The sequence below is a fragment of the Lactuca virosa genome, chromosome 6 (genome assembly GCF_052849685.1).
Source record: "Lactuca virosa cultivar CGN04683 chromosome 6, Lactuca_virosa_CGN04683_v6, whole genome shotgun sequence".
NCBI lineage: Eukaryota > Viridiplantae > Streptophyta > Magnoliopsida > Asterales > Asteraceae > Lactuca > Lactuca virosa.
This window is the reverse complement of record NC_136431.1, coordinates 79,362,501-79,375,394: the sequence shown is the minus strand read 5'-3', so window position 1 is coordinate 79,375,394 and position 12,894 is coordinate 79,362,501. Positions and strand designations below refer to the sequence as shown.

At 39.2% G+C, this 12,894-nt stretch overlaps 1 protein-coding gene across 2 annotated transcripts in view; it reads left to right on the top strand.

Annotated features, from left to right (window-relative positions):
- The first annotated feature begins 2,422 nt into the window (after positions 1-2,422).
- Positions 2,423-12,894, top strand: part of LOC145119287 (glucomannan 4-beta-mannosyltransferase 2-like) — a 24,761-nt gene continuing 14,289 nt past the window's right edge. The window contains exon 1 of one of the 2 annotated variants that reach the window (XM_079054920.1): positions 2,423-2,651. The gene's annotated coding sequence lies outside the window, so the exon portion shown is untranslated. Of the gene's footprint in view, positions 2,652-7,587; positions 7,684-12,894 lie in introns of those variants that run through there. The other variant, XM_079054923.1, reaches the window with a different exon arrangement.

Below are 12,894 nucleotides of genomic sequence, written 5' to 3'. Positions count from 1 at the left end.
GCCCCATGTTTTCCAATGGCGCAACATGCTTTCCACTTGGCCTAAAACTTGATCAAAAGGAGCAAATATGCATCAAGTTGCGCCATTCCACTCCTAAATGCTCCAAACCTCTTCTAGATGCTCCATATCCCATTTTATATGAACCGTTCCTTTGGAACTTGATCCATTCCTTTGTCAGATGATTCATTCCCTTCTCAGATGATCCATTCCTTTGTCAGATGATTCATTCCCTTCTCAGATGATCCATTCCTTTTTTACATGCTCAATGAACCCCAGGTGCTCCAATGAGTTCCAAGTGCTCCATTGAACTCAAATGGTCCACGAGAATCCTCCAAATGTTCAAGTCATATTTAACATAAGGGATGCGATGGCTAGGGTTTCCTCATCCCAGCCTCTACCACCTCCCTTTTGACCTAATCAAACCCTAGACTCCATTGTTGAGTTAATGAAGCTTTTTGGTGATATTGAAGGAGAATAAGGTGTTCATTGAACAAAGAGCCAGCAAGCAAGTTCCCTCACTACCTTGCAACATATATTTTGGACCATTTTATGTCCTCATGTGTTGTAGGCCAAGTTACCCAGGCGGTCCACGTGTACAGTAGGCCTTATAAGGCGGTCCAGTCAGACTATAGGCCCAAGGAGAGCGGTCCAGGTATATTTTAGGCCTTGCAAGACAATTCAGTCACACTGTAGGCTCATGTGTGCATGCATTGTATGTGTATTGTTGTGTGGGGTATTTTGGGGAACTCACTAAGCTTTGACTTATAGTTGTGGATTTAAACTTTTTAGGTAGTTCAGAGGATCGGAGTAAGGTGAAGGTGTGATCGTACACATCATCTTATTGATTTATGTTGAGAGATATTACTGATACTCATATTTTATGGTTATGTTTTGAAACAATGAATTAGATACCTTATGAATATTATGGAAATATCTTTTGAAAATGAAAAAAATTTACTATGGTTTTTGGCACGTTACACTTAAAACGCATATACTTTTAAAAGTAGTAAATACCATTTAAATATCCAAAGCATAATAAAACCAATGCCCCCCCCCCCCTCGGGCCCTAGTATGGAAAAAGAAAGAGAAAAAGAAAGACAATAAAAAAGAGAGGAAAGGGTTTCCGATTTCAAGCATGTGAAATCAGTAATTAAGAGCTAATTTATAGCTAATTCTGAACGTAAGTCTCGGCCCTTCAAAATTTAAAATTCCCCAAGCAACTGAACGAATAAGATCAGTTCGGATAATTGTGTCGCATCGGTAAGTTTGATCCTGGAAGAAACTCTATCTTCCAAGATCTTGAGATGTAGTTTTCTAGGGTAGTTGTTATGGGTAATATTTTCTTTTATCTGAGTAATTAACATGTAGTGGTTTGTCAAAGATCTTGGTCACTATCCTCTTTAAAAAAAATAAGATCTTGGTCACTATCTTGCAACTTGGCAATCATGTGACATCTTGATCTTCAGTTTTCACTTGACTAATATCTTGGCAAGTCTTATTTATTAATATTGTTGAACAGGGCAAGAAATAAGCTGCAAGCCAAAGACCAAGTCAACAACACGTGGTCAAATGATTTTGCATATTATTCTCCCTTATTTTTGCGGTCAAATTAGGATAAGATGAAGATCACAGATTTATAGGAAAGCAAGTTAGCTATTAAATGTATAAATAAAAGAGCTAAGAACACAAACAAACGTTCACTTTGGATATTTTCTCTTGACACTCACACTATCCAATTTCCATACTTACTTGTAATCGGTTTTGTTTAAATATAAACTATAAGGTTGTGTAATTTTCATACCTTTCGAGATTTAATGTCAAAGATCTTGAGTGATCAAGGGTTATCCTCGTGTTGCATCTTCAACTTTTACATTTCAGCATCTTGAACTCTCAATTAAAACATCACACCCCATTTACGAATTTGGTTAAATCAACTTAAATTGTTTTTTACCAAAAGAATAACCATATAATAATGCCTTTTAAAAGATATTTTTGAAACCTACTTAAACATTAAAAAAAAAAAACAACAACAACGTCCAACAGCCATGCAAAAGCAATACAACAAAAAATACAATTTTTTTCAAGAATATGATTGCTTTAGGTCAGCAACTAAATCCCATGCATAATTAGGTTTAGGAGCATTATCTTAACGTTTGGATTCAAATTTATAGGAGTTGGGATAAAATATAACAATTTGAAAACGATAAATAAATAACAATGATTTAAAGTATATTTAAAGGAGCAAATAATGGTGTTTAAATAAGTTTAGGCCATGAATGGGAACTCCATCTATTTGTGGTTTCATTTACAATTAAACCCCCTCCACAAACACCTGGTTATAAACTAATGGTTTATCTAAATTTGGAAGGTGGTATATATACGTGATACATGAAAGGCATATCCTTCACCCCTTCTTCTTCTTCTTCCCTTCGTTCCATTTAATTCGGCAACAATAAAATTACAAAAAATAATCAATACACATGCGTTGGAACTTGGAACCGAAGGATCAAGTTTATTTAAATAATAAAACTTTAGAGCTTCTGACTTGAAACGTCGCCAGGCCCAAGATAATTCAGATTACTCTTGGACCCGGCTTCATTCCAAGCCAGAGGGCTCTACATAGCTACACAGCTGGTTGCATACTCAAACAGGTATTTTCCTTTTCTTTATAAATATAATGGTATATTATTCAAAAGATACAAACAATTGTATTCATTCCGATGAATGAGGAACATATATAGGTATTTTGTAGGAGGGCATGAAATTAAGGAAATTGACAAATGTATGTGGGGGTGGAGGGGTGCATGGAGCATACACCACTAAACAAAATATTGGAAAGAATTTGATAGAAGATGATATATAAGACTGTTACTTTATATTATGTATCTATTGCCCTGGAACCTCATGTTTATTTTCACTAAATACACCATGAAACCCTATTATATGATCTTCCGAAACATTCCCATCATTTTCTATGTTGAACAATATGTAGTGTCTACAATGTTTTCATTTTCCCTCTTGTGTAGTGAAATAAATTTTTATTTTCACATGACTTTTCTACATTATTAATTTCAACTACTCTTGAAATAATTAACTTTATGGGAAACCTTTTACAATGTAGACAAAATATGATAACTAATTCAAGCATCTTAAACAAAAAATACAAAACTGAAATTGGATGACGAAAGTTGTTCATTGGCATATAGATTAGTGACTATTTCTGTAATGTCCGAACGTAATGGCTCGATAAATGATTAATTAAAAAAGTCTAGCTTGTACCGAATTAGCTGCGGAATATTGTAAAGTTACATTTGGCCCCTTTTACTATTTGTACTTAAAGCCCTTAAGTGTATTCTATAGCTTTTCTAGGGTAACCTTATAGAATAATGCATTATCATACAAGGATGCAGCTGCATAAAAATAAACCAACCAAGTAGTTTGCTGTTATATCATTGTAATTTGTAAAGTGTAGTTATTTTATTATATAACTCTCTTTCATTAAATAGGTAAACTACACACAAATGAAACATATCATCAATCCATTTCTATTTAGAAAACACATTTTTAAAAGCAATGATTTTGTGTATGTGTCATAAGTGTATATTAAAAACAATAGATAAAATACTAAAATAGTTTACCATATGTGCAATTTTTCTTAAGAAAAGTATTACATAAGGAAATTAAATTTTATCTTGTTACTATTCAAAATGACTAAACAGGGGCGGAACACGAGCATTAGATTTAGGGGGGTCGGATCAAACTTCGAAACAAAACAATATAAACAGTTTTAATTTGATTCAAAATGATGACATATCAAAGATCTATTCAAAACCATTAACATGAATTATTATTAAATCTTTCATATCGACAAATTTTTTTGAAACCTTGTATGATTGTGTCTAAGTTAATCTTTTTCAACAAGTTTTGTTTCGAAAAGACAAAACCAATAGTGCGGTGTTATACTGACAACTTATAGAATTTTATATTCCAAAAATTATTTTTTTGCTCCATTGTTAATTAGCTTATTTTGAAAAAAAAAAATAACTTTTTTTACACTTATAATCTATTAAGGATTTAAATAAACACTAAAGTTAAGTTTGTATGTATTATAAATTAATTGAAAGTTTAGAATGCTAATATATATAATTTTAGGTGAAAATGTGTAATATAGAAGTTTGTTTGCGAGTAGAACTAATATTACGTAATTTTATGTAGATAATAACATTTAATTTTGAAACATTAAAAAAAAAGATTGACGTCAAGAATAAATATACAACATATATTAAAATCTATAATTTATAATATGCATCGGGGTAAATAAAATATGTTTTAAAGGTGTAACTTGGCGAGAGAAGGAAAGCGTACTGTCACACTTTATTTTCATAGTGATAAGTGTTAAACATCACAATTTAATTTTTATTTCAGTATATATACAATAGGAATATGAAAAAGTTGGGGGGCCATGGCCCCCCTAGGCCTCTATAGCCCTCCGCCACTGTGACTAAAGTAGATCGATCAAACTATGCTAAGAAATCTTAGAGAACATGAAGCTCGTTTTGATATATCTCTCTTTTTATAGCAAATTTCTAATTTTTGCATGTTGGAAAATTTCAGGTTATGAATTTTAATTTATAGGTGTACAAATAGTTTAAAATGCATAATATAGTTACCTTTATGTCACAGTTTAAATTTCAAATCAGTGTGGCACTTGAAGATTTTTGTAAGGGTCGAGTAAGCCGTGGAGTTCGGGAGAGAGGCTTGAAGCACTAATAGATAATATCATCACTAAGTATTCATAGAGAGGAATTCAATACCTAAAGCATGTTTATTAGTAGTGTAACGACCCAATTTTCAAAGTAAAATTTTTCATTTAGAATAAGTAAACATATTCCCATACATTAAGAAATTCAGTTAAAATTGTTTTCAAAGCATAAGTCAAGTACAACGGTTGGTCCAAACATCAGAGTGTCCCATAAAATGCTAGTGAGAGAGTGCACGCCGCGCCATCACGCCTTGTCCTTTCCTTTGGGATCAGAAGTACCTGAAACCAAAAACAATCATGTAAGCACGAAGCTTAGTGAGTTTCCCAGAGCATACCCCACACAACCACATCACATGCTAGCTATAAAAGCTATCTCTACTACGTAACACATATCAATTAGCTATAAAGCTACCTCTACCACATAATGCAAAACATTTAGCTATAGCAGCTATCTCTACCATTAGCCGCAAAGGCTATCTCTACCCTTAGCCATACAGGCTATCTCTACCATTAGCCTTGAAGGCTATCTCTATCACTAGCCCTGAAGGCTATCTCTACCGTTAGCTGTAAAAGCTATCTCTACCACTAGCCTTGAAGGCTATCTTTACTGTTAGCTGTAAAAGCTATCTCTACCACATATCAATGCATAACAATATCACACACCTCTACACAACAAGTTTACCAACTATCATAAATTGGGTCGGCCTTGGTGCCTTAGACTCATTGGTATGGTGAGAAGACTCACCTCAAACTGCTGAATCCTGCTGATACGCTATTGGCTACTGACTGGAATTTCCCGAACTGCTTCTCCTTCGGCTCCCCGAGCTACCAAGACCAAAATAACACTTAGCCCAATACAATAATCCTTCTCAGGGTAAAATGACCATTTTACCATTAACCCAATTTGGTCTATAACTAAGGTCCAAACCATAATATAAAAGGCCAAGCACTAAGCAAACTTTCCAAGCCCGCCAGTGGCCCACTAATGGCCCAATTTGCCAAATTGGCCCAATCCCTCTAATGGGTCTTACCCCAAGCCCAAAACTTACACTTGGCCCAACTTAACTAATTCCTAACGGCCCATGAAGCTCAAAGACCCAAAGCATGGCCCAAACCGTGGCCCAAAATACAAAACCCAAACAGATGGATTACGCGGCGCGTACCACCACGTACGCTAAGCGTACTGGCCAAGCAGAGCGTACGCTGGGCATACCTGCGTGTACGCTCAGCATAAATCTCCTGATAAGTCCAAGTTCATTAAGTGCTTAATACTCCACCTTAGAAGCCACAAACACAGATCCTGGTCCTTTTCCACGTCTTAACCCATAAAGTCACTGACTTGGTGACTTCATTTGGTCCAAACCCACCCAAACTTCTAAGAATGACATTCTACTTCCATAAAAGGGCTAGATCTCATGCATGAACACAAATAGGGCATCAATATGGCAACTTTACTGCATAAGGGGTCCTTTTAGCTCTGAGGGTGGCAACCCTAAGCTCAAAGACGAGATCTCACCATAAAGATCCAACCTTGGGACCCAAAATGATTCTAAAACTTCACCATAGAAGATCTAAGCACTTAAGAGACAAGCTCAAGACTTTTTACCTCAACAAGGCCTGGAATGAAGCAATAACCCCAGATCTATGAGCTCCAACTTCCAAGGTTCTTCCTTCTTCTCTTCTCCTTCCAAGCTTACACCACCAAATGAGCTTATTATGGAGAAAATCACTCAAGAATGAGGGGATGAGGCGTTTTAGGGTTTTCTGAAGGTGAGAGAATAGATAAGGAGGCTGGGGCTTGAACCATTATGTTCCTTATATATTGGCACACCCTAAAAATAGGGTTTCTAGACACAGGACGTACACTGGGCGTACATCCTGTATGTTGGGCGTACGCCAAAGAGCACCCGCGATCCTTTCCTTTTATACGCGGGGCGTAACCCAGTTTACGCTGGGCGTACCCGAGCGCGTTCCAAATTGCATGCATGGCCTCCATGCCAACTTTTCTCCATAAGGGACCATTTTTGCCAACAACTTAAAAGTGTCATAACTCCTTCATCCTAGATCCGTTTTCGATGAACTTTATATCCACGGAAAGGTGGCGAGAAGCCCTACGCTTCTAGCAACACTCCCCGGCCCGAAGGCTTCTCGAATAAAACTCAAGTCCCATAAATGACCAAAATACCCCTAGCCTTGGCTTCTGAAATCCATAAATGATTTTTTTTTTAGAACAGGGCGTTACAACTCTCCCCCACTTAAACTAGACTTCGTCCTCGAAGTCATGCATCACCATTCCTACCCCTCCCTGCAGCCTCGGACAATCGTGTTGGATTAATGTCTAAGTCCATAACTATAATTGGTAAGACTTGACCCGACCCGGCATGGTCCATTTGGGTTGCATGGCATCATGCATTTGGATAGACTATAATGAGAGAAATAACACTTAAGGTTGGTTAATATATTATAAGTTCTAATATATTAATAAGGTTATTTAATTAGTATTGATCAAGAATTAATTTGGAATTAATTAAGTGATCAAAAGGAGACTAATTAAATATATGGGTTGATTGTGTAAATCATTCATTCTTATATATGTGGGCTTGTGATCCAAGATTCATTATGTTGGACTAAGTCCATGGGGTGACCCATGGATACTCCATGGAGGTTAAAATCCATGGAGCATAAGGAATGGGTAAAGTTATGAGTTACATGGTGTAACCCTAATAGCCACCATATAAAAGAATCTCATGGCTCAAGAAATCGTGCACTAATGTGTGAGTGTGAGGGCTAGACGATTTCAAGGAGTGTTCAAGTTTCTCTCAAGTTATTCCAAGTGTATTTGGTGTTGTGTGAACCATTTGAGGTGTCACACTTGGGGCACTAGGCACTCAAGCTTCATGAAGACATTCTACATCAAAGAGGTATGTATTCTATCTTGTTATATTTATTATTTTGTATGCTAGATTAGGATAATACCTTGGATGTTCATAATTGTATGTATAATAGAGAAAACATAGATCCAAGGTATTTAGGGTTGCATGTACACTTAGGAGTGTTAGAATGCTCATAACCCAACAAATCGACCCGCTTATGGCCACTCTGGTTGCAGTGAAAACAAATCAAGCCCTTCGTGGGGCAGTCCCTGCTTAAGTGGCCCTGTTGGCCACATGCATTGCATCCTGTGCCTATGATACGACAAGCCCCACTGTGCACCCTACTGCACTTGGCACACCGACCCTGACCTTGTTGATCCCTGCTGGAAGTGTTTGTGGTCTTAGGCTTCTTAGCCTGTCCTCCCGCTGCCTGCGTCTGCTCCGGCTTCCGCTTGGTGCGGAAGTCCAACTCCATTTCCCGTTCCTGGGCCTTATCTAACATCTCATTCAGAGTTTTGCACCCTGTAAAGCTCACAAACTCCCGGATATCATCCCTCAGCATGGAATGATACCTCGTCCTCCGCATCTCCTCATCGGTGGCATACTGTGGAATCAACAATGCTCGCTCACGAAACTTGGCGGTGATCTCCGCCACAGTCTCGGTGGTTTGCTGCAAGTCATGGAACTCCCTCACAAGTCGTTGCACCTCAATGGCTGGTGTAAACTCCAAGTCGAATCCCCGAACAAACTCGGCCCAGGTCATCTCAGCCACACCGGCTGCTCCCACATGACTCGTAACCTCGCCCCACCAATCTCGGGCATTGTTTCTCAGCATACAAGAAGCAAATCCCACCTTTGCCGCATCCGGGCAAGAACTCCTGCGCTGGGCGTTCTCGATATCCGCCACCCAGCGTCGGCTAACAATGGGGTCCCTGGCCCCGAAAAACTCTGGCGCCCCACACGCCTTAAACTCCCGGAACGAGGGAGTTCGGGCCCCAAACTGGCCTGCGGCAATCTCAGCCCTGAATGATCTGAGCCTCTCCTCCATGATCTCTATAATGCCCTCCTTGACCGTCCCAAAAATGACCGGGGTAGCGTCAAGGATGCCCTTCGTGACCTTGGCCGCAATCAACTCACGCAGCCTCTCATCAATACCATCAGTAGTGTCGCCTGACCCTGCCCCGGATCCAGAACCCGATCCTGATCCCCCTGCTCCGAATCGTGTAGTCACCATGTTGAACTGAAATGCCACAAATCATAATGATCAGGATACTCATAACAAGGATCCTTCCACACTGGTCCTTCTTGAAGTCGTCAGATCTAACATTGGTTCGGGTACAGGTCTTGTGCTTTTAGTAGTACGGGCCCAATACTACCTTCCACACCTACCTGTACTTTCTCAATGTTCTACCTGCTAACCCCAATACATCCCAAACCCAACCATACATCAAATCCTAGGTTACCCTAAGATTTGCTCTACTCAGATCCATCATATCAATCATAGCAGGTTGCCTTTATGCATGCAAATTATACACAGAAAGGATCAAATAGACTTTCGAATAAGAGATTCTACCCTAAGACCACATCCAGACAAGGAAAAGAAAATAAGGCCAAATCAATCATTCTGAGGCTATAAGTTCCTAACCGTATATAATTTTGAAAGCATACACATAGCAAGTTCCATATAAGCAACAAGGCTCAAACATTAGTATAACATGGCTAACATATTCGGAAACTACTTACTAGGCTTGGCTGATCACGCGCGTTGCACTCTTATCTTTCCATTTACTTTTGAAAACCCTTTTTATGTTACTTTTGAAAACAATTTATCATTTCCATAGTTTGAGTCCTGACACACTCGGGAGTGTGCCCGAATCCCTCAAACCAAGGCTCTGATACCAACTTGTAACGACCCAATTTTCAAAGTAAAATTTTTCGTTTAGAATAAGTAAACATATTCCCATACATTAAGAAATTCAGTTAAAATTGTTTTCAAAGCATAAGTCAAGTACAACGTTTGGTCCAAACATCAGAGTGTCCCATAAAATGCTAGTGAGAGAGTGCACGTTGCGCCATCACGCCTTGCCCTTTCCCTTGGGATCAAAAGTACCTGAAACCAAAAACAATCCTGTAAGCACGAAACTTAGTGAGTTTCCAGAGCATACCCCACACAACCACATCACATGCTAGCTATAAAAGCTATCTCTACTACGTAACACATATCAATTAGCTATAAAGCTACCTCTACCACATAATGCAAAACATTTAGCTATAGCAGCTATCTCTACCATTAGCCGCAAAGGCTATCCCTACCCTTAGCCATACAGGCTATCTCTACCATTAGCCCTGAAGGCTATCTCTACCACTAGCCCTGAAGGCTATCTCTACCACTAGCCTTGAAGGCTATCTCTATCGTTAGTTGTAAAAGCTATCTCTACCACATATCAATGGATAACAATGTCACACACCTCTACACAACAAGTTTACCAACTATCATAAAATGGGTCAGCCTTGGTGCCTTAGACCCATTGGTATGGTGAGAAGACTCACCTCAAACTGCTGAATCCTGCTGATACGCTATTGGCTACTGACTGGAATTTTCCGAACTGCTTCTCCTTCGGCTCCCCGAGCTACCAAGACCAAAATAACACTTAGCCCAATACAATAATCCTTCTCAGGGTAAAATGACCATTTTACCATTAACCCAATTTGGTCTATACCTAAGGTCCAAACCATAATATAAAAGGCCAAGCACTAAGCAAACTTTCCAAGCCCACCAGTGGCCCACTAATGGCCCAATTTGCCAAATTGGCCCAATCCCTCTAATGGGCCTTACCCCAAGCCCAAAACGTACACTTGGCCTAACTTAACTAATTCCTGACGGCCCATGAAGCTCAAAGACCCAAAGCATGGCCCAAACCGTGACCCAAAATACAAAACCCAAACAGATGGATTACACGGCGCGTACCACTACGTACGCTAAGCGTACTGGCTAAGCAGAGCATACGCTGGGCGTACTTGCGTGTACGCTCAGCGTAAATCTCCTGATAAGTCCAAGTTCATTAAGTGCTTAATACTCCACCTCAGAAGCCACAAACACAGATCCTGGTCCTTTTCCACGTCTTAACCCATAAAGTCACTGACTTGGTGACTTCATTTGGTCCAAACCCACCCAAACTTCCAAGAATGACATTCTACTTCCATAAAAGGGCTAGATCTCATGCATGAACACAAATGGGGCATCAAGATGGCAACTTTACTGCATAAGGGGTCCTTTTAGCTCTGAGGGTGGCAACCCTAAGCTCAAAGACGAGATCTCACCATAATGATCCAACCTTGGGACCCAAAATGATTCTAAAACTTCACCATAGAAGATCTAAGCACTTAAGAGACAAGCTCAAGACTTTTTACCTCAACAAGGCCTGGAATGAAGCAATAACCCCAGATCTATGAGCTCCAACTTCTAAGGTTCTTCCTTCTTCTCTTCTCCTTCCAAGCTTACACCACCAAATGAGCTTCTTATAGAGAAAATCACTCAAGAATGAGGGGATGAGGCGTTTTAGGGTTTTCTGAGGGTGAGAGAACAGATAAGGAGGCTGGGGCTTGAACCATTATGTTCCTTATATAGTGGCACACCCTAAAAATAGGGTTTCTGGACACAGGACGTACGTTGGGCGTACGTCCTGTACGCTGGGCGTACGCCAAAGAGCACCCACGATCCTTTCCTTTTATACGCGGGGCGTAACCCAGTTTACGCTGGGCGTACCCGAGCGCGTTCCAAATTGCATGCATGGCCTCCATGCCAACTTTTCTCCATAAGGGAACATTTTTGCCAACAACTTAAAAGTGTCATAACTCCTTCATCCTAGATTCGTTTTCGATGAACTTTATATACACGGAAAGGTGGCGAGAAGCCCTACGCTTCTAGCAACACTCCCCGGCCCGAAGCCTTCTTGAATAAAACTCAAGTCCCATAAATGACCAAAATACCCCTAGCCTTGGCTTCTGAAATCCATAAATGAATTTTTTTTTTAGAACAGGGCGTTACAAGTAGATATTGATCTCTAAGATGAAGTGAATACAAACGAAAGGAGGTGGCCGTTTATACTTGGCCTTACACATAATATGAATAAACATGAAAAAGTAAGGGACACCTTTTATAATACAAGAAAACTAAGGGGCTTGGCCTAGGAGATTCTAGTTAAGTGATGGGTAGGCTTGGCCTTCGAGCCAAGAACTTTGGCTGGTAACACCCTTCCCACTTGTTTTTGTGTTGTCCTAGTTGCAACTAATCTCGAGCTGCTTTTTCGTTGTTTTGTTCTGTTACTTATATATGTTATTTTATACAATCCTCGTTTTTTGTAAATCTGGTTCAAGAATATATCTTATACCATAAATAAGGATCACAAATATTTTATATGGTGATTTGATGGGAATGAGGATACTTAAGAGATTGAATTCTCACATCGTATCAGGTTATTAACCCTAATCGATTCTACCCCCAACTCTCTAATTAGACCTTTAGCTTATTCCATCATATTCATTGATGGCCAGAAATCCAAAAATACCCCATAGTTACAATCACCAACATTAAAAAAAACACCATTCTTATCACTCTCGGAAAGGAAAAAAGGCGATACACATCTTGGTCAAATTATTTAGAATTCACGATTGCGCTTATCAAGTTATTGACCATATTATCTTTTACGAACCTTCTATTACTGTTGAAAAGGAAACCATCACCACCACCCTCTCTACTAAGACGTGGTCTTGCTTAGATTCTATTGTTCTTCAATATATGGATCTACGACACTATCTTCAATGATCTTCTTTACACCATACTTGCATCCGATTTTACCAATAAAGACCCATGGAGCGACGCCAAAACATATTCTAAGTCAACAAAAATTCTAAGGCTATCTATTTGGAAAATCAATTCTCCAACACCTGTCTTGACAGGTTCTCCTATGTCTCCTCTAACTTTCAAGAACCGAAGATGTTTACCAATCTACTATCTAATGTTAGGCACACGTGTGTCTGGACATCGATTGGTTTTACGACTAATGGCCAAAGTTAATAATAGTTATGATAGTGTTGCTACTTGCTACCTTTATTCAAAAAAACTAATCCCCCCCATTCTATGAAGCCCGCACCAAAGTTGTTCTAGAAGAATAATGAAAGGCCATGTAAGTCGCCTTTATTGTAAGGCCATGTCTTCTCTACACCACCTTCATCACTTATTCCTCTATAACCCTTAAC